The following is a 19,764-nucleotide window of genomic DNA, read 5'->3' as shown; positions in this document are numbered from 1 at the left end:
TGTCCCCAGCTTTGGTGTCTATGTCCACTGTTCATGCACACATGCATATAAGTTCTGTGGTTTATCTCTCCCCCACCACCCCCTCTTTTGGAGATTGTCAGTCTGTACCCCACTTCCACGTCTCTGGGACTACCCCATTCCTCAGACTATTATGTTCATTATATTCCACAAATAAGTGAGATCATATGATATTTGTCTTTCTCTGTTTGGCTTGTTTCGCTTAGGATAATACTTTTCAGGTCCCTCCATGTAGTCTCAAAGGATAAGAGATCTTTCTTTCTTACAGCTGTGTAGTACTTCATTGTGTATATGTACCACAACTTTTTTATCCATTAGGAGAATGACGAGTATTCTAATTGCCTATCTTTGGGCTTGTTCCAAATTACAGTCTTGCTAGTTATTAAGAGGCGCTGTTTTCCCACGGAGAACATGTATTTTTAGAAAAATGTTTCTGGGGCCATGTGGCTGTTGGGTAGGAGGGAGAGGATCTAGGAGTGCCTATGAGGGAGAGGGTATATTCTAGGTCAAATGGGGCAGGAGAGATTCATTCTCTTTGGGGGTCAGAAGGCTCTCTGAAGGTGAGGCTCTGGAAGAACCAAGAGCTCACCAGGCAGAGAGAGCAGAAGTCTGGGTGGCCATGCTGGCTCTTCCTGGAAGTTTCATCTAAAGAGATAATTTTGGGCCCCAGCCAGGTGGCTCAGTTAGTTGGAGCATCATCCTCACACCAAAAAGTTGTGGGTTTGATTCCCGGTCAGGGCACATACCTGGGTTTTGGGTTTGATCCCCAGTTAGGGCATGTACACAAGGCAACTGACTGATGGTTCTCCCTCTCTCTCTAAAATCAATGAAAAATAAATAAGTAAAGAGATAATTTGGGGAGAAGAAAAAGTTGTATGCCTGAGGATAGACCTTGCAGAATTACCAACACGAGTAAGGAACAGGACATCATTTGGTAAGAGTGAAGTAATGATAATATATGACTTCTGTGGAAAAGTAAAGTATAATAACAACAACAATAATAATATCAGCTATTGTTTATTAAGAATTCTTATGTGTCAAGCACTGGATTAAAGGTTACACAGGCATTTTAAAAAACCTATTTAATCCTTATATCAACTCTCTGCACAAGGCACTATTATTTCTAATTTACAGATGAGAAAACTGAGGATCGAAGATGACAAGTAACTTGCCAAAGGTAACCCAACAAGGAGGCGGCAGAGCCAGGATTCCAGGAAGGTGTGTGACCCCAAATCCTGTGCTCTCAAATGCACCAGGCTGCCTTCTCTCGGGAGCTCTGGGGGAGGTGGCATCGGAGATGAAGAGACAGCAGGTGAGAAAACAGAGCCTCAGGCGGTTATATGACTTTTGGGGGATGAAATATAAAGAAAGAGTATACTGCAACCTGGGGAAAAAAATGTTTGCTAAATAATAAGAAAAACTGGTGTGTACTTGTTTAAATGTGATTATCACAACTATGTAAAAGTAGAGATACTTGGGGTTGTGCTGCCTACCCATCCAGAGTACTCTAGGGCAGTCCCGAGTTTCAGGTTCCTGGCTGTTGTCATCTTGTATCAGTGCTCTGCTCTGACTGTAGGAATGTTGGGAAAATATGGTTACTTTACTTACAGCTAAAGACTTAAGTAGTTACTGTATTTTTGTTGTCATTAATCCTTTCTGGAGGATATTTTCCCATTGATTTTCTTTTTAGATAGAGTGGAAGGGAGGGAGAGAGGGAGACAGAGAGAAAGAAATATCAGTCAGAGAGAGACACACACACATAGACTTGTTGCCTCCTGCATGACCCCAATGGGGCCGGAGATCAAACCAGCAACCCAGGTACATGACCTTGACTGGGAATCAAACCAGCAACTCTTTAGTCCCAGGGCTGACGCCCTAATCGCTCAGCCAAACTGGTCAGGGCGGTTACTGTATTTTTTAATACCATAAGCATTTATTATGGAGCAAACACTGTGACATTGTGATATAATAAGAAATATATACTTTGGTTTTCATCCCAGATTCTGGCCAGAGCTCTGAAAACCTGTGTAGTTTCCTGGGTGATAAAAGTACTAGAAACATCTTTTGTTCTAATAGCTGGTCTCTGACCCTTGTTCCTGACACAGAGCTCCTAAAGTCCTTGGAATTTTGTGGGCGATAAGAGCATTTATTGCTCTAACAAGGTGCCTCTGGGTAGGCTCCTGGCTAGCTTCAGGGTGGGGTCTGGGTACCAGATAGACCAAGGCACGATTAGAAGCTTGGAACTTTTGGTCTTACTGCCCCGTCCTCTGGGAAGGGGAGAAGAACTGGAGATCGAGTTAATCATTTATCATGCCTAGGTGATGAAGCCTCCATAAAAGCCCCTGAACTGCGGGGTTCAGAGAGCTTCTGGGTTGCTGAACTCACAGAGGTGGCACACCCAGAGAAGCAGAGAATCTCCACGCCCCTTCCTCCACACCTTGCCTGAAGCGCCTCTTCCACCTGGCTGTCCCTGCGTTCTGTCCTGCACAATAAACTGCTACCCTCATAAGTAAATGGTTTTCCTGAGTTCTGGGAACAGTTCTAGCAAATCAGGAAACCTGAGAAAGGTGTCATGGGAACCCTTGATTTATAGCTCATTGGTCAGAAGTATTAGAGGCCTCCTCCGACCGGTGTGGCTCAGTGGTTGAGCGTCATCTCATGCACCAAGAGGTCGCCAGTTCGATTCCCAGTCAGAACACATGCCCAGGTTGTGGGCCCGATCCCCAGTGAGGGGCATGCAGGAGGCGGCCAGTCAATGTTCTCTCTCGTTGATGTTTATATCTTTCTCTCCCTCTCCCTTCCTCTCTCTAAAACAATAAAGGAGAAAAAAAAAAGAAGTATTGGAGTCCTGGACTTGCAATCAGCCTCTGAAGTGGGGGTGGCGACAATCTTGTGGGACTGACCTCCTAACCTGTGGGATCTGATGCTATTTGCAGGTCAATCGTGTCAGAATTGTAGGTCACCCACTGGTGTCCCAGAATTGGTTGGTGTGGGAAAATCCCACCTATTTGGTGTCAGAAGTGAAGTTCTGTGTGAGGAGTAGAAAAGAAACAGTAGTTCCCCTGCACACACGCGCGAGCACACACACACACACACACACACACACACACACACCAGTGTTGCTACAGTGACTCTAACTTTTTCAAAATATGAAACTTGGAAACACCGAGAGGTGATATTTGATACAAATCTAGAAGGTTAAGGAAGCAGACATTTTGCGAGGTTATCTTAGCCTTACTAATTAATGTAAATTGATATCAATGTCTTGCCTATTCATTAAAAGGCTACTCCAGTCATTAGATTTCTGTGGTGATTGTTTTTTAAAGGTTAGCCTTGACCAAGTCCATTATAAATTTTTTTCAGCAGTGCAAATGAACAGAAGCAAGACAGGAGACTTACATTTATTTCAAACAGTGAAAGTAACAGCTATTAATTAGTTGTTTCAGGAAGGTTACTTGGAATTCCTCTATGTGATCATTTGTTTATCCTAATTCTTTTCTTTACTCATTTAATTCATTCATTTATGGTTTATTCCACATTGACTAGTCTCCTCTTGTGTGCCAAGTTCTGTGCTGGACACATAATGGCAACAAGATTTGGTCCCTGCCACAAAGATTTGCTGGTAGAGCTAGAACATAAACAGATGATTAGAACACAGTGTGATAAGTGCCATTTCAATCCAAGAAGCGTGTGTTGAGTCTGCCCTGTCCAGTGCTGTGCCAGGCACTTGCATAGGCAGGAGAGAATGAGGTATTTGGCCCTGCCCTCAGGGAGCCCATAGGCTAGAGGGGGAGACAGGAAACAACCCAGTAACTAAGTCATTACAAATACCATATTTAGGAGAGATTAAGCAGGGCTCTGGGATGCTCCAGGAAGTGCTATGATGAGCCGCCGCAAGGGACTGTGGGAGCATGGAGGGGCAGCTGATAATACTCACCCTGGAGGAGTCAGGAAATGCTTTGCCAAGGAGGTTCTCCGAAAATTGAGTTTGAAAAGGTAGGGAAGAGGTAAAAGGAGAATGTCAACGTGGGCAATCCTAAGGGACAGAACTAGTGTACAAAGGCTTGGAGGTGTCGAGGTGACAGAAGGCAGTATCTGCTGGGGGGTCAGAGGGGTCCAGGGTTCAGGTGGAAGGGGACAAAGGAAGCTGGAGAGAAAGGAAGGCCAGATCACAGGTGGCCACCAATGCCAGACTAAAGAAGCTTAGGATTTGTCTGAATGATGATAAAGCGTAGAGTTTACCAACCCTTGGCCTTGGCACTGAAGGTTCCCACAGCTTTTCATGGGTCATAAAACCAGACTGTCTCGATGTATTTTACGCCATGATTAAGTTGTATACTTTCATGGTGGGGTCATAGGTTGCCAGCTGGAGATTTAACTGTTTTTCGTTTTTGGCTCCAGGGAAAGATGATATCAAATGTCCTTTGGGGGTAACTCACCTTTAACTACCAAAAGGTTGCTCCCTTGTTCCTGAAGAGGGATGTGCAGGGCACCTGGAGACAAAGGAGGGGAAGTTTGGAGTCCCTAAGGGCGAATATGCAGACACATTTTGATACAGAGCTCCTGGCAGGCTGGGGCCCTGGAGAACGGCTGTGTGAGAAACTGAGCGCGTGGTCTGCGCCGGCAGTGAGGTTGCTGGACAGCTCCTGGGACACCTGGCACCTGCCCAGGGATCTGGGTCTAGAGGGTCATCTGTCTGAAGTCAAGCTCAAAACAGCAAGACTGGTGCACAGGTCAAAAGCAAAACTTCAGATTGCCTGCTTGGTGTGGGCGTGGGCTGACCCTGCTGGGGTATCAGCCTTTGAGTCTGGGGAGCGGTCAGGAGGAAAGGAAGGCTCCGTGTGGAAAACACTGTGCTTCTCATTAATCAGGCGTTGGGTTTCTCAAGTTGGTGTTTTGTTGTTGTTGTTGTTATTGTTTTATTTTTACATTTTTTATTTATTGATTGATTTTAGAGAGAGAGAAACATCGATTTGTTGTTCCACTTATTTATGCACTCATTGGTTGATTCTTGTCTGTGCCCTGACTGGGGATCAAACCCGCAACCTTGGTGCATCAGGACGACGCTCTGACCAACTGAGCTACCCAGCCAGGGCTCAAGTTGGTGGTTTTGATATGAGAAAAAAAAAAAAAAAAAGACCCAAAGTGATTGCATTTACACCATGAGTCTTTGAAGACATTCTTACAAATTACAGATACAAAATAACATAACTTAGAGTGACCTGACTTAAAGTCGAATATTTTAAAGGACAGCTTACTAGACCTTATGAGACAGATGCCCTCTGGCTCATGCTGAGGCCATTGCAGCAGAACCAGGGGCTGCAAAAACTCCTGCTTTTCTGAGCCAGGCAGAACCTCTCTTAGAAATTATTGCCTCTGTTGTCCCACTTTGCAGATGAAACAATGGAGGCTGAGAAGAGTGTGACTTGCCCAGGGTCGTCCTGTAAGAAAGAGACAGGTGGGGAGTAAGCCTGAGTGTCCTAACTCCTCCAGCGAGGATATTTAGACTCCAGCTGGAACAGTAAGAAAGGAGAAGGAGGAAGAGGGAAGGGAAAGGGGAGAGGAAAAGGGAAGCACAAAAGAATAGGGAGAAGGGTAAGGAGGAGGAGCAGAGTGCAAGGGGGGGAAAGTGGAGATGGGAGATTAGCTTTTGACTAAAACCTTAATCCCATCAGCTGTTATGGGTAGTTTTTTGTTTAGTTTCTCCAAATACCAAAGAAGGTAATGCTTTGCTGGCCAGACTGTGTTTCCACCACAGCTTGGAGCACAAGACAGCAGCACAACATTGAAAAGCCTATTGTTCTGTGTTGTGATAATATAACCAACTCTCTGTAAATGCTGCGGTCCAATGTGCAAAGCACTGTCCCTCCCACCCTACTGGTGACCTTCGGGGACAGCTGAATGCCTTCTGCTCCACTGAGCCCAGCAGAGTGGGGCTGGGCTTTCAGAAACAGCTGTGCTGACTGATCCAGAACAAAAGCCAGCTCTTCCTGCGGAGTCCCTGGCAGGCATTGGCTGCCAGGCCCGCAGCTCTGACAGTGACAGTCTCCTGCATGAGAGCCTTTGGCAGCTTCCCACTAACCCCATCCCTTCAGCCTGGCATGTTCCCAGCCCCACATGGGAGACAGCGGCTTTGGAGTGAAATCTGGGTTCTCAGCTCCGCATTTCCCAGCGGTGCAACGTAAATAAGTGACTTCACCTCTCCGAGCCTTAGTTTCTCCGTCTGTGAACTGGGAATGAGAGTAGTTCAATCAGAGGACTTTGTTGTCAGACTTGAAGGAGATAATGCTCCCAGCAGGCACCCATGAGTCCTGCTGTCCTCTTGCTGTCTGGTTTCTTCCACAACCCAGTCCATGTACCCTGTGTTCCAGACATTCTGGGACGTGCTCACTCATCTGAAACACCTCCACGCGTTTACCTACAGGGTCCCCATCGCGATACCATCTACTGTTTCCAGAGCCCTGTCTATGCCCTACTCTTTGCAGCAAGCAGTGGATGTGGACAATTTCACTTTCCCCCAACTCTTTCAGGTGGACACAATGATGAGATCAAAAAACAAAGGCACAGAGAGGTGTCCTCCAAGGCCTGGCTCATCTTCTCTGCAGTCTCCTTGGACCCCGTCTGTGTCCCCCAGCCTCTCATTCCATCCCCACCTGATGCTCCTCTATTTTAGTTCCCATAACACCCTATTGTAAATGTCTGTTTCCTTGGCCACAAGCCCTGCAAAGACCGAGTCTCTGGCTGATTCATTTGTATGCCCTTAGCCCCAAGCACAGGGCTTGCACATAGCGGGCATTCAGAAAAGCCGTAAGTCAACGATAAGGGAAAAACCAGAAAACATTAGCTTCTTTTGTGGGTGCAGCTTAAAAGAATACAAAAATAGCACTGCCTCAAAGATCTTTTTGGTGTGTGTGTGTTTAAGGGGTTTTATGAATTACTTTTTACTTCTACAGCACAGGAGTTTACAATCTTCCTTAAAATAGGTCTGCATTTCTCAAACAACTCCAGATGACTCCCAAATAAAGACACATTGACTCGTCATGAAGTATTGCACCAAGTGTGCAGGGAAGGGGCTACCCTCAGGCCCTTTGTCAAGATGAAATGAAATAATTCCTGATCCTGAATAGGAGACACGGCAAAGGCCTTCCCCTCGACTTTCTTTCACTTTTGCTGTTGAAAGCCGCTGGGCTTTGGTGACAGACGCATGCTCACATCCCAGTCTGCCGCTCACCCAGCTCTGGAGGCTTGAACAGGTTCCTTATCTTTTCGAAGCCTGTTTATTTATTTGAAAGATTGAAGCTTATACGTAGCCTAGGTGGTAGTTGTGAGGTTTCATTGAAATGATAATGCAGCCAGCATATAATAAGTGTCTAAAAAGTGGTAATCATTTCAATTTTAGTTGTTATTACGATGAGTGCCACTGTCATAGGGCCAGCTGCGGACGGCAGGGACAGGCCTGGTGGAAGGAGGGCATCCAAGTGCTTTTGTAATTTCCCTAAAAATCTAACCTGGGAGGTGGGGTGGAGGGGAGATTTTCTGCTGGGTAACTGAAACTGAGGCTCATGCTGTGCAGCCTCTGACTGGCATTTGTTTATGGGGAAAAGTTATAGAATTGTGCCTGCTAGGGATCCATCAATGTAGAAATTTATCAACTGTGGGTTTCATGGCTGAGCTGACAGTGATTGCATGGAACCCATACTTCTAAGTTCTCATTAAAACAGTGGGACAAACGCGTTCCTGCCCAGGGATTCAGAAGACATTAGGATTGGCAGCTCTTGGAATTCAGAGCACAACCATCTCCTGAGTCCTTCTGAAGCATCCCAAGTCACTCTGTCTGATCAAACTCATCTCTCATTTCCCTCATTTACTGATTAATTAACTCAATAAAAATTTGCTAAACCTCTGTTCTGTGCCAGGCACTATTTGACACTGGGGGTACATTAGAAATCCAAGCAAACACTTTCTCCTTCTTCTGCGCTCCCACCAGTGAAGGAGATATACACAGAAACAGACGATCTCGATGCGGAGGGATGAATGGGGGAACCCAGCAAGCTGGTTCTAGCACATCACTGAAGGGACCCAGGCCGGAGCCAATAAAAGACTCTTTCCCTTCTTCCAGCTTTGTCTGTCTCCAACCTATACACCTTTGGTTGTTCTGTGCCCTTAGCAGAAGATGCCATCCCATTCCTTGCCTCCATGCTTATTTTCTCCATCCTTTCAAAGCTGATGCATCCTTCTGACTAGTGAAACTGTCTTCTCTGCCTGGCTCCCCCCCCCTTTTCTCCCCATCCACAGGTTACCGTGGGAGCAGCCAGGTTCATGCAGTGTGATCCTGCCCCCCTGGCTAGAGTTAATTGGATAAAGGATAGGTATCTAACCCAAGTTAGCTGTGGGTCACAAAGATTTCACCTCACAGCTGATAAAAGCAAAACTGCGTATCTGGTGTGACATAGAGCAATAATAAGATGGGCAGCGGTGAGAGATGGGGTGAGAGTACTTCCCGGTTTCCTTTAGTACTGAGGTCCGGCTTCTGGTCTGATCCCGGGTCGCAGCTGTGAAACACATGTGTTGATGTACATAAAGCAAAGCACTAGGAATTTGGTTGGCCCTCCAATAAAAGTATCAGTTACTGTTGTCATTGTCATCATCATTATTTTAAATGATTTCCGGTGACAGCCTAGGCTTGTAGGCTTCTCCAGTACCACATGGAGCAATCACAGGGTACACGTGTAAGCCCCTGATCTCTTGGCCTCAGTTTCCTCATTTCTACAATGAGAAGTTGGACCAGATGTTCTCCAGTGTTTCCTCCAAGCCAATATGATGTTCTCCAGTTCAGTGGACACACAGATTCAGAGGTTTACCTCTCTGTGCCTGAGAGAAGTTGCTGGGGATGGAAATGATATGTTAGATAATAACAGGACATGTGTACGCCAGAGGACGTAATCAAAGAGCTCTGAGCCAAATAGTCTGCATTTCTGCTTTTCTCCCCTCCTGCTCCACAGTGGGCCCCCGGAAGCCTTTAGAAAAAGCAGGGAGTCTCAGAGAAAGCGTGAGCCTTCCTGAGGTTGGGCACCCTGCTTCAGTTATGAAAGAAGGTAGAACTGGGCAGTTTCCCAAGTCAGGAAGGATGGCAGAGTATGACATAGGACATTGTGCAAAGGAGAGAGGGTCAAAGAGAGCCTGTGTGGTGGTACTTGTGTGACCTCAGGAGAGCAACTTAACCCTCTCTATGCCTTGGCCTCCTCACTTGAAAACTGCACATGGTAATGTCTACCTTGTGTGCATGTGTTGGGGGTGGGGAGGAGGGAGTGGAGGATGAAAGTCAGTGGCACCTGGGGAGCCTGGAGCATGGCACAAGGTGCTCAAGATTTAGTTCCTGAAATCCCAAGTGTACAAAGAGAGGAGTCAGGAGGAAGAGCCAGGCTGGGATTCCCCAGGCCCTAGGGCTTCCCTAGCTCTGCTCAATGGAAAAACCAGGAAAAACTAGGAACTCTGCTCTTGGCCTCTCTACTTTTCTGACTCTGGTCCCCAACACCTGGCAGTTATTGACTTAGTACATTTTACCTCGTGTTAGAGGAAAATTTAACCCAGCTGAACATGGGGCTGCTGCCAGCACCTGTGCTGGGAATGGACCTCTTGGTCACCTGGTCTAGTCTCCTCTTGTGTGAGTCTCTGACATGGAGCCACAGAGCAGCTGCAAGAGGCCCGGGAACCCACGTTTGCACCAGGCCTGTTGGGAAGCTGTTCTAGGGCCCGCTCCATCCTAAATGGCTCTCTCTCAAATGCCTGTGAGGTGCTGTTGACATAAATACATATTGCTCTTGTTTACATGACCTTGCATTCATCTTTCTGATATTGTGGATTTGCTCAATCACCTAAAATATCTGCCGTCACACGGACAAGGACTTCCATTTAGAGAGAACCCACAGTACCTGCCACTGTGCGGAGTCTTTCTCGCACCGAGTCTTCCCATCACCACCATGAAGACGAAGTTTTACCGAGAGGAAGCTGAGATTTGGACGGGTTAGGTCACTTGCCTAGTGTCAGGAATTCCAACTCAGGCGGCCTGACTGCAAAGCCTCCATTCACCGTTTTAACTTAAGGACAGGGATGCGCTCTGTGTCCCATCTGAATGGAGCTGGGAATCATCCTTCTCACTGATTCCCATCAGTGCGTCTAGCTGCTGCTTGGACACCTTCCCTGCTTTTGCGAGTAGTTCGTCTCACCCACCGAAGGCTTTGCTTCCCAAAGTCGGTCCTCACCGGAGCTGAAATATGCCTCCGCTGGTCCTAGTGAAACGTGGCACGCTGCCCACCTCGACTGAGCTCTGGGACCCCAGCCCAGGCGCTCCCCTGGGTCTCCTCCCCTCCCCCCCGGCTCCTGCAGCTCTCCCCGCGCTCCTGGCCTCAGTTTTCCTCGCATATAAAGCAGGGAGCTGATGCCCTCCTTGGGCAAGTAGCGAGCCTGAAGGCAGAGTCGCCATTCTCCGGGCAGCCTAGGGGAGGGGCCGGCGCTCCTCCCCACTCCCACCCCCCCTACGCCCCTACCCCGCAGCCCCGCCCCGAGGGCGGCTCCGGCCGTGCCCTGCCCATCCAGCCGAGCCGCAGCCTTCCAGCCCGCTGCCCGGAACCAGCGGAGCCCAGCTGGACCCAGCAGCCACCGTCGCCAGCACCGCAGCAGCAGGTAGGGGAAGGGGGCGGCCGTGACCCAGGCATCTGGAGATCTCGGGCATCTGGGTCCTTATTCTCCCTCCCCTTTCGATCTGAGCTCGCCCGCCCCTGGAGCTGGGCCGGGCCACCGGGGCACCGCTCCAAAAGGGCTTCCTCTCTCACCTAGCTTGTCTTGCAGAGGACCAGGGAGGTTTGGGTGGGGGGACTAGGGCAAGAGAAGAGGGGATCGGCCCCCCACCCATAGGCCCCTCTGTGCGGCCAGCATCTGAACTAACCGTGACCCCGCCCCCGCGGCGGGTGGAACTGGGCCTGGGGTTACCCCGGCACTCGGCATATCTGACCCGGGTTGGCAGGTAGTCGCTTGCCCTCGGTCTGGGCGGTGGCTCCGCTGGGGAGCCTGTTGCATGGATCCTTGACTCCAGGGTAGTAATGCCTTTGCCTGCTCACCCTGGGCGATGAGGGGCGGCTCCACCTCCTTCCTCCTCTGGACCCAGCACTGTTAGAAAGTTGTCCTTGTACCAGTTGGAAATCTTGTATTTGCCACCCACGGGCGCTATCTTCATGCTACAGGATCTGTTCCCTTCCCTGACTCACAGGCAAACTTCTTTCAGAGTTGAAGACAGTGATTAGAATCTCCCTTTCTCCCTGGTCCCCCTATCTTTTCAGTCTGATCACCCCAGACCTGATTCCAGAAGTGTCCCCCTCCTCCAGGGCAGGCGGACTGCTCCAGGCCATGCCCGAGGACAAACCTGAGTCCTTGGACTCTGGGTGGGCAGGGGACGTCTTTTGTAGCCCCTCATCGGCCCAGACATCTACCCCTCATTCTGCTTTCACACCTTCCTCAGAGCAGAGACGGGAATCTTTAAAACACCCAGAAGTCTAAAGAGCCAAAGACACTCAGGACTGTGCTGGGGGTGGTGACAGGGGCTTTGTGGAGGGCAGGGCTGCTGGGGAGGTTCTGCTTTTGTTTGGCTTGGGGGACTTATCAAAGACTTGCTCCTGCACATCCTGTTCTCCCAGGACCACATTTCTGACCAGGGCACTGTGGTGTTTTCCTGCACTGCACTGAACAGTGAGCACAGCTTGCTAACTCTGACCCAACCCCCACCACAGTGGAGAGAACTGAAGGGCCCTGAGAGTCTGTGACCGGCTCATAGCCACACAGTGAGGAAGGGGCAGGGCTGGGACCCAGTTCTAGTCCACCCTTACCAACTCCCTCTAGCTGGTGGGACCTTAGACTCTTACTTCTCTTTTTAATATAGTTTTTTTTTTTTTTTTTTTTATTTCTAATCCTTACCTGAGGATATGCTTAGAGAAACAAGGCGAGAGGGAGAAAGGGGGGAGAGAGAGAGAGAGAGAGAGAGAGAGAGAGAGAGAGAGAGAGATGTGAGAGAGCAAAATGGATCCATTGGTTGCCTTCCATAGCCAGCAACCCAGGTATGTGCCCTGACCCAGAATCGAGCTGGCAACCTGGTGCACAGGACGATGCTCAATCAACTGAGCCACTCTGTCCGGGCCTTCGACTCTCTTGAGTGTTCCATTCACTAAGGGACCAAGTACCTCCCCCAACCCAACACACACTTGAGGGTGCTGACTGGTGTTTCTTGGGGATGTTGAGAAGAAGAGACTTGGAACGGAGGAGGAAGGTAGGAGAGGGGACAGTGGGCATCCAGCTCCCAGAGACTCCATTTTCCTGACTGAGGCCTCGCTATTTATAAATGCCAGGAAAACTGTAAACAGCCGGGGGAGCTTGACTTGGCACTGGGGTGAGTTCTACAGCAGCAAAGAAGGTTTCCGTGTGAATCAGACAAGGAAATTTTACTCCAGAATTTTCCAGTCTTTTTTATTACGGACTAATGTGAAGTTGGGAAAGCAGGCAGCTCCCTGGAGGGGAGGCTGCAGGGTTTGCCTCTCATGGCATTTCCTTCCTCCCTGCTTCCTTGATTCAGTGCTCTTGGGTCTAGTGTCTTGTCCTGTGAGGGCCCAAGAACCCCTAAGGAGGACAAAGCTCTCTGTCCTCAAGGTAATTCCCATCTATAGTGGTCAACACAATCATATGATACTGATAGTTACTTCAGCCTATAAGTCTGTCTGGGTGACCTAGGCCTTAGAAATGAGTAATAGTTTCCCAGAAGATAAAGGGATGGAGGGAAAAGACATTCTAAGAAGCAGGAACTGACTGTGCAAAGGCACTGAGGTTTTCTGAGCAATCCTATGGCTCGAATGGAAGATGGAGGAAGAGTAGAGTGATGGGAGTTAAGACTGTAAATAAAAATGGACTAGATTGTAAACTAGGGGTTTGGACTACATTTTAAAGGCATTGAGGAGCTGAGAAATGTTTTTGGCCAGAGCAATGATAAAAACTCTCAGTCTGGTGGCTGATGTAGGAAATGCATTGAAAGGAGCAAAACTGGAGGCAGGGGGAGCCCGAGGAGGCTCTTGTATCCTCAAATGAAAGAGAGTCCAGGTCTGAACAAGAGCAGTGGCCCCAGGGTAGATCAGAGTGGCAGATTCTAAAAGCCCAGCTGAAGATCTCAGAACCCGCCATGAAATTCATCTAAAAACAGATAGCAGGCTTATAGCTACTGGATAAAACTGTTAAGTTATTCTGAGTTTTTCTGTGTTTTTTTTTTTTTTTTCATTTTTTAAGCAACACACACACACACACACACACACACACATTTAAAGATTCAAACATGGAGAAGAGTACAGAGTGACTTTCATCTCTCCAAACCCCCCTTTTCCCCAGAGGTAGCCACTGGTAACAGCTGTGTGTGCACTTGTGCCAAACGATTACTAGCAAGAGCTGTTGATCGGATGCCTTCACACTTCTTGGCCATCCAGTGTCAGTAGGTCCCTTCCCCCTACTCCGCCCCTGTGGATAGTTTGCGTCTTTCAGATAAGTCTCCAGCCATAGAGGTGATTTATGCATGGTCTGTAGTCCTTGGCTGAGGCTTTGGGCTCTGATTTTCTTCAAGAAAACTTTACAGCCTAAATCTACAATCTCTGGGGGTATATATTTTCTTATTTGAGACTGCAGGACTGAGAGAAGTTAAAAGCATTGACTTGGAAGTGGAGCCATAATGTTAGTTCTTCTGAGCACCCTTGGGCAAGTACTGGCTCTCTGGGCCTCAGTTTCCTCATCTGTAAAATATGTGTGTGTTGGGGGGGGGTGTTGATCTTTATTATAATCATAGAAAGCTACCTTTTAGTATACCAAGTGCTGGGACATTAATTACTTTGCTGATTCCTCACAACCATTCCTCTGAGGTCGGTACTATTATCCCCTTTTGCAGATGAGGTGACTGAGGCTTGGAAAGGTTGAAAAATGTGCCTCGGGTTGTGAGCCTATTCGGTGATGGCACCATGATTCCACAGGTCTGATTATAGTCAGAGATCTTAGTCACGGCTAACACTCTCTGCGAGGTCCCATCTAGTCCTGACAGGAGAGCTGATGGGGGAGTTTTACTGTGGCAGTGACAATGGACATGAGTCAGTGTGCATGGCTTGGAAGCCCAGTCCTGCAGCAGAGAGACCTGGAGGGGCCTCCCAGGGCTGTCTGTAAACACACTTTTCAGTGCTATCAACAGGACTCCAGTGGGGAGGTCAGTTTTTCCTCTATTTGAGGGAACATAAGACTTGTCCAAAGTCACTTGTTTAGTTGGGGGCCCAGCCAGGACCAGTCCCCTTCTTTCGCCATTTGAGCCCACGTTCTGGAAAGGTTTCTGGGGAAGCCAGGAAAAGTGGGACCCCACACCCATCACCCCACAGTTATTCCCTGAGAAAATCCCTGCAGAAGCAGAAAAAAGCAGGTCCCAGAAGTTATTCATTATGTGGGGGAGGGAAAGAGACCAGTGTTTAGGCAGTTGGGGGATGTTAAGTAAAAATATCTCCTCTCTTTCAACTGAGTGAGCGAGCATGTGTCATATTTCAGCCTGATGTGGTTTGTGAGTTTGGAGACCACAGGCAGCCGAGGTTCCTGCTGCTCTCCAGCTTCCCTCCTCCCCGGCTTCCCCTCTCATTCCCACTCTGCCGCATGCCTGGGACCACATCAGCAATTAAGGGCAGGGCAGAGAAAAGCGGTGGGTGTGGTGGGCACGGCTGGCCAGCCAAAGGCCTGGGCTTGGGTCCTGGTTTTGCCACTGACAAAGCAATGGGTGACTTGTGGTCACACATGCCTTTCTCTGGGCCCCAGTGTTCACTGTGCACCAGGGGGTGGACACGATAATGTCAGGCTTTCCTGGTTCTGATGGCCTTGAGTCAGAGGGCTTCGTGCGCAGCACAGGAACATGGACCTGCACGTCTGCGAGCACAGAGTGAGCCCACAGCAGTCATCCCTGTGTAAGTTACTTGCGCCACAGGCCAACTGGAGAGTTAGCTGCTGTTCATGAATTTGGTCTTTGTGCACTGAATTGGTTGCCCCATTTTGTAGATAAGGAAGTTGAGGCCTGATTCATTTATGTATCCTATTTCCCGTTCCATGAGCAATTAGAATCATGGTCACCATATGTAACATGTTTACTGTGTGTGTTCACCTTTTGTCTACACTCTCTTTAATCTCTTAACAGCCCTTTGAAAGAGGTGACAGTGACTCAGTTTTACTAATGAGGAAACTAAGGCTTGGCCTAGAGAGATGAAATGACTTACTTTCTCTTCTTTGAGCCTCAAGAAGCCCTGAGGTGGTTGTTATGGGCCCTATTTTACAGATGAGGAAACTGAGGGTAGAGATGTAAGCTCTCTTGCCCATGGGTCCCCAGGGGCCACATAGCCAGTTAGGTTCCTTCCCAGGCCCTCCATCAAACTCCCTTCCTGGTGCCCTGCTTTTTCTGCCTCAGAAGGAGCCTCTGGGCCTCTTGCATTCAATGCTCGGACTAAAGATAACAATTTTCTTCTTGGGCTGTAAAGCATCCCGGAATTTTTCTCTTCCCAAGGGGATTCCAGAAATGGCTTGAGCCATGATGTCTCTCAGGGAACTCTGATGAAGGTGCCACACCAGTGGGAGTGGACTCTTTGATTCTGCTGTTAAGCAAACAGCCTTGTTACTTTCCAACGGCAACAAGGATATCCTAAGGGTCCAGTTTATTTACCGAGCAAAGAATATATATATATATATGAGATATATAAGCTTTCAGGGTGGAGCTCGGTCCTTCATTTCCTTTTTGTAGCAAATGTGGGTGGGCTGGGTACTTGGTGGGTACTCAGTAAATACTAGTTAATTTTTTGGGAGTAGAAAAGTGCTTTGGTGGGATACCCATGGAATGTGGGATGCTTTTTTCTCCCCTCCTCCAAGAGCTTTTTTTCTTTTTCTAATTATAATATGTTGATGATACGAAATTTGGAAAATAAAAAAGTATAAAAAAAATAAGAACTGTGTATAATTCTGCCAACCAGAGATAATCACTGCTAATGTTTGGGTGCATTTCCTTTCTGAAATTTTCAGCATTTTTTTTTTTTATCCCCACATAATTGTGGTCATACTACATTTATAATTTTCTATTCTGACTTTTTGTTTCTGTCAACATTATAACATAAGTATTTTCTCAGTATTTTCTTGTTATTCAGGACTCTAAATTTGTTTTAAAAATATGTTTTTATAGATTTTAGAGAGAGGAAGGGAGAGAGAAAAACATTGATGAGAGAGCATCAGTTGGCAGCCTCTTGCATGCCCCATACTAGGGATCAAGCCCCCAACCCAGGGAATATGCCCTGACTAGGAATCAAACTGGCTACCTCTGGGTGCATGGCACGATGCTCAACAAGCTGAGCCATACCAGCCAGGGCTCTAAATATAATTTTAAAAAGAGTTTTTAAAGTATACTATACATAAGTAGATAAATGCATGCAAATCTTTTGTTTCAATAGTCCAGGGGATTAAAGAAGTGAAATGATGCATTTTAGTTGTAAAAAACAAGTTTTACTTTTTTTTATTATGAAAATGATATGTGTGGATCTGATTTTTAATCACTTTCTTTTATTGTATTTATTGTGCAAATGTACCATTGGTTCACTTAATTGATCCTTTATTATTAGGCATTTAGATTGTTTGTAAACAATGTTGCAATGAACATCCTAGTACATAAATTATTCTTCTTTCATTATTTCTTTAAAGAGCTCCACCCTGAAAGCTTACATATATCATATATATATATTCTTTGCTCGGTAAATAAACTGGACCCTTATGATATCCTTCTGGGTCAAAAATGCCTTTTTTTTTTGTACAGTTTTTGCTTCATTTTGCCAAATTGCTGCCCAGAAAGGTTGCAGCCATTCTTATTCCCACCAGCTAGGCATGAGGATAATGACCTTTGTGGTCGGGGCCTCAGAAATTGGTTATCAAAATTCTAGCTCATGGACCATTAATGGAAACATCGTACTTCATTCATTCATTTAGTGAATACATTTGCACAGTTCAGTATCAGTAGAGGACAAGGGTTAAGATCCAGGCTGAAGAGAGAGAGACGCTGGTTCTCATTCTGGTTTTTGCTTTACACTTGCCATAGGACCTTGAGCTTAAACCAGGTCACGGCTCTGCCTCCACACTTAGAATGGAAGGGCTTGACTTTGTGTTCCCTTGACTTTGGTGTGGCTCTGGTGACCCTCAGCTGAAGACCTAGCTTATGATGGCCTTCTCACCTCAAAACAGTTTCCAGACTTCAACCTTTAGAGTTGGACCTTGAAAACCGCCTGGCCCTACCCCCTTACTTCATGTCTGGGGATACTCATGCCCAGAGAAAGCAAGTGAATTTGCTGAAGCACATAGCAAGGCCTTTGATTGCTACTCCACCACTTGTGAGACCTCCAAATTACTCATCTAAACCAAAAGGATTTCAGTTATTTTTTTATTTTTTATTTTTTGTACAGACAGAGTGGGAGGGAGAGAGAGGAAGAGAGAGAGAGGGAAACATCGATGTGAAAGGGACACATGGAGTAGCTGCCACCCGCACGACCAACCAGGGCCGGGGACAAACTGCAACCGAGGTACATGCCCTTAGCGGGAACCGAACCCGGGTCTCTCCGGACCGCAGGCGGACGCTCTAACCGCTGAGCCAAACCGGCCAGGGCAAGGATTTCAGTTATTATTGAACCCAAGGCCTGGGAAGATTGAGGAACCTGGCCATGGTCAGACCCCTAGGTTGTCCTGGTAGTGTGGGAAAGCCATTTCCCTCTCTAACCAGCTTCCCCCCCATTGCAAAGCAGTCTTCCCAGCTCTGCTTTTCTGCCAGTTGAAGGTTTGATTTCAAGATCCAGTGGCAGGTCTTGGTGTGTCAGTTGTGCATCCTGGGTGCTTTTTGAGGTCACTAGTACAGAAGTCAGTTCACAGACTTAATATTACAACTAAAGAAGATGCCTTTGGACCCTTGCTCTCCTCAGGGGTAGGGGTTTGTTAACAATGTTGCAAGTGGACACAAACGATGTTCTAGAGCATCCCAAACTTGTCCTGCACACAGATCAACTGAGGATTCTGTTAAAATGCAGATTCTGGTTCAGTAGATCTGGGGTGGGACCTAAGACTATGCATTTCTAATGACCTCCCAGGGGATGCAGATGTTGCTGGTCCAGGGACCAAACTTTGCAAGAGTCTAAAACCCTTGTTCAGGGCTCAGACAAGAGCCTAGACCTCTTAATGTCTTATCTTTGAGGCTCTTTCCTACTCATTGTTATTTGCCCTCCTCTTCTCTTCCCAACACCGAGTCCAAATGTTTGGTCCACAGCTAAGAGTTTCTAGAATCTGAAAAGCCCTTGAAATACTTTGCTGCCTAATTTTGCAGCAAGGTAAGGCCAGCCATTCTTTAAGAGAGTGACTCAGTAGGAAGCCATCTGAAGGGGGAGAAATACAGCTGTAGGACCTAGTATTTAGCTTAAACATGTCTACTTGAAGTTTTTATACTTAAGATTATAAACATTATTCTCAACCTTAGGCTGCAAACTATAGCCCTGGGCAGGCCCCAAACTTTTTGCATGCCTCTGAGCTAAGAATGGTTTTTACATTTTCAAAAGATTGTTAAAAAAAAACAAACCCCAAACCCAAACCCAAACCCAGACAAAGAAGAATATAAAAAAAGAGAATGTATGGGCCAGCAAAGCCTAAAATATTTACTGCCTGGCCATTTACAGTTAAAGTTTGCTAACCCCTGATCTAGAGTAACCGAAGCTTTTGGTTTTCTATAGCAAGCAAGAGGCCAAGCCTCATAACTTGAAATGTCGCGAGAACAAGATGAAGGGCAGAAAGCCCGACCCAGTGGGTACTGCCCAGACCTTAGCTGCATGACCCTGAGCACATTATTTCACCTCTCTGAGCTTGTGTCCTTCACAACACGGGGACAATGCTATCTGCCTGGCAGAGTTATTGTGAGGATGAGAGATGGTGTGTGTCAGAGTTTAATGGTCGGTAAGTACTCAGAAAATGGTAACTGTTGTCATTGGGTGGCCCTTTGAACCCTCTGGCATTACTGGCTTTACATGGACAGATACCATGTTTCTTCCACCAAATCTGAAGGTCCTTCTAGTAAGCTGGGATCAGTCTTTTAGGAGAAAAACACTTCTGCTCCAGTTGCCCCCACACACCCCCAGGGCAGAAAGCCACCTTCTAGACAGATGGTGTTCCTGGTGGCTTGCACACTTTTGCTGATGGGGAGCTCTCTATCTGAAGGCCAGCCGTTCCACTGGTGGGCAGCTCTGACTATTACAAAGCACCTCCTCTCCCTGGGCTCTAAGATCTAATCCAGCAAACAGGCACCTAGCAAGCCTGGGCTGGGATCTCAGTGCCGGAAGGAACTGCTTCTCTTTATGGCTCCATCTGGGGCGTGTGGGCGATGGACTAGAGTCAGCGGTTTGTGGACCTTGTTTTTAAGCCACTGAAGCTTTAAGGTCCAAAATGGAAAACAGACACTTTGGAATTAGCGGGGACTAATTCTAAACCCAGCTGCGTTTGGAACTCTGGGGCTCCCGGTGTCCAAATCCTAGGAAAGAGTGCAGTGCTCTCTTTGCCCATAGATGGCAGCACCTGACTCTTAGCCAGCTCTGTGGGAAGGTGTACATGAGTGTGTTTACGCCTGTGTGCGCACATGTGTCCATA

General features: G+C 47.4%; 1 protein-coding gene across 3 annotated transcripts in view; it reads left to right on the top strand.

Moving 5' to 3' along the window:
- The first annotated feature begins 3,996 nt into the window (after positions 1-3,996).
- The window catches only part of GSN (gelsolin), a 60,490-nt gene continuing 44,722 nt past the window's right edge, over positions 3,997-19,764 (top strand). The window contains exon 1 of one of the 3 annotated variants that reach the window (XM_036260655.1): positions 3,997-4,014. The gene's annotated coding sequence lies outside the window, so the exon portion shown is untranslated. Of the gene's footprint in view, positions 4,015-10,619; positions 10,702-19,764 lie in introns of those variants that run through there. The other 2 variants (XM_036260653.1, XM_036260656.1) reach the window with 2 other exon arrangements.

The sequence above is a fragment of the Molossus molossus genome, unplaced genomic scaffold, assembly GCF_014108415.1.
Source record: "Molossus molossus isolate mMolMol1 unplaced genomic scaffold, mMolMol1.p scaffold_m16_p_14, whole genome shotgun sequence".
Lineage (NCBI taxonomy): Eukaryota > Metazoa > Chordata > Mammalia > Chiroptera > Molossidae > Molossus > Molossus molossus.
The sequence above is the reverse complement of the archived record's forward strand: the minus strand, read 5'-3'. Positions and strand labels throughout refer to the sequence as shown.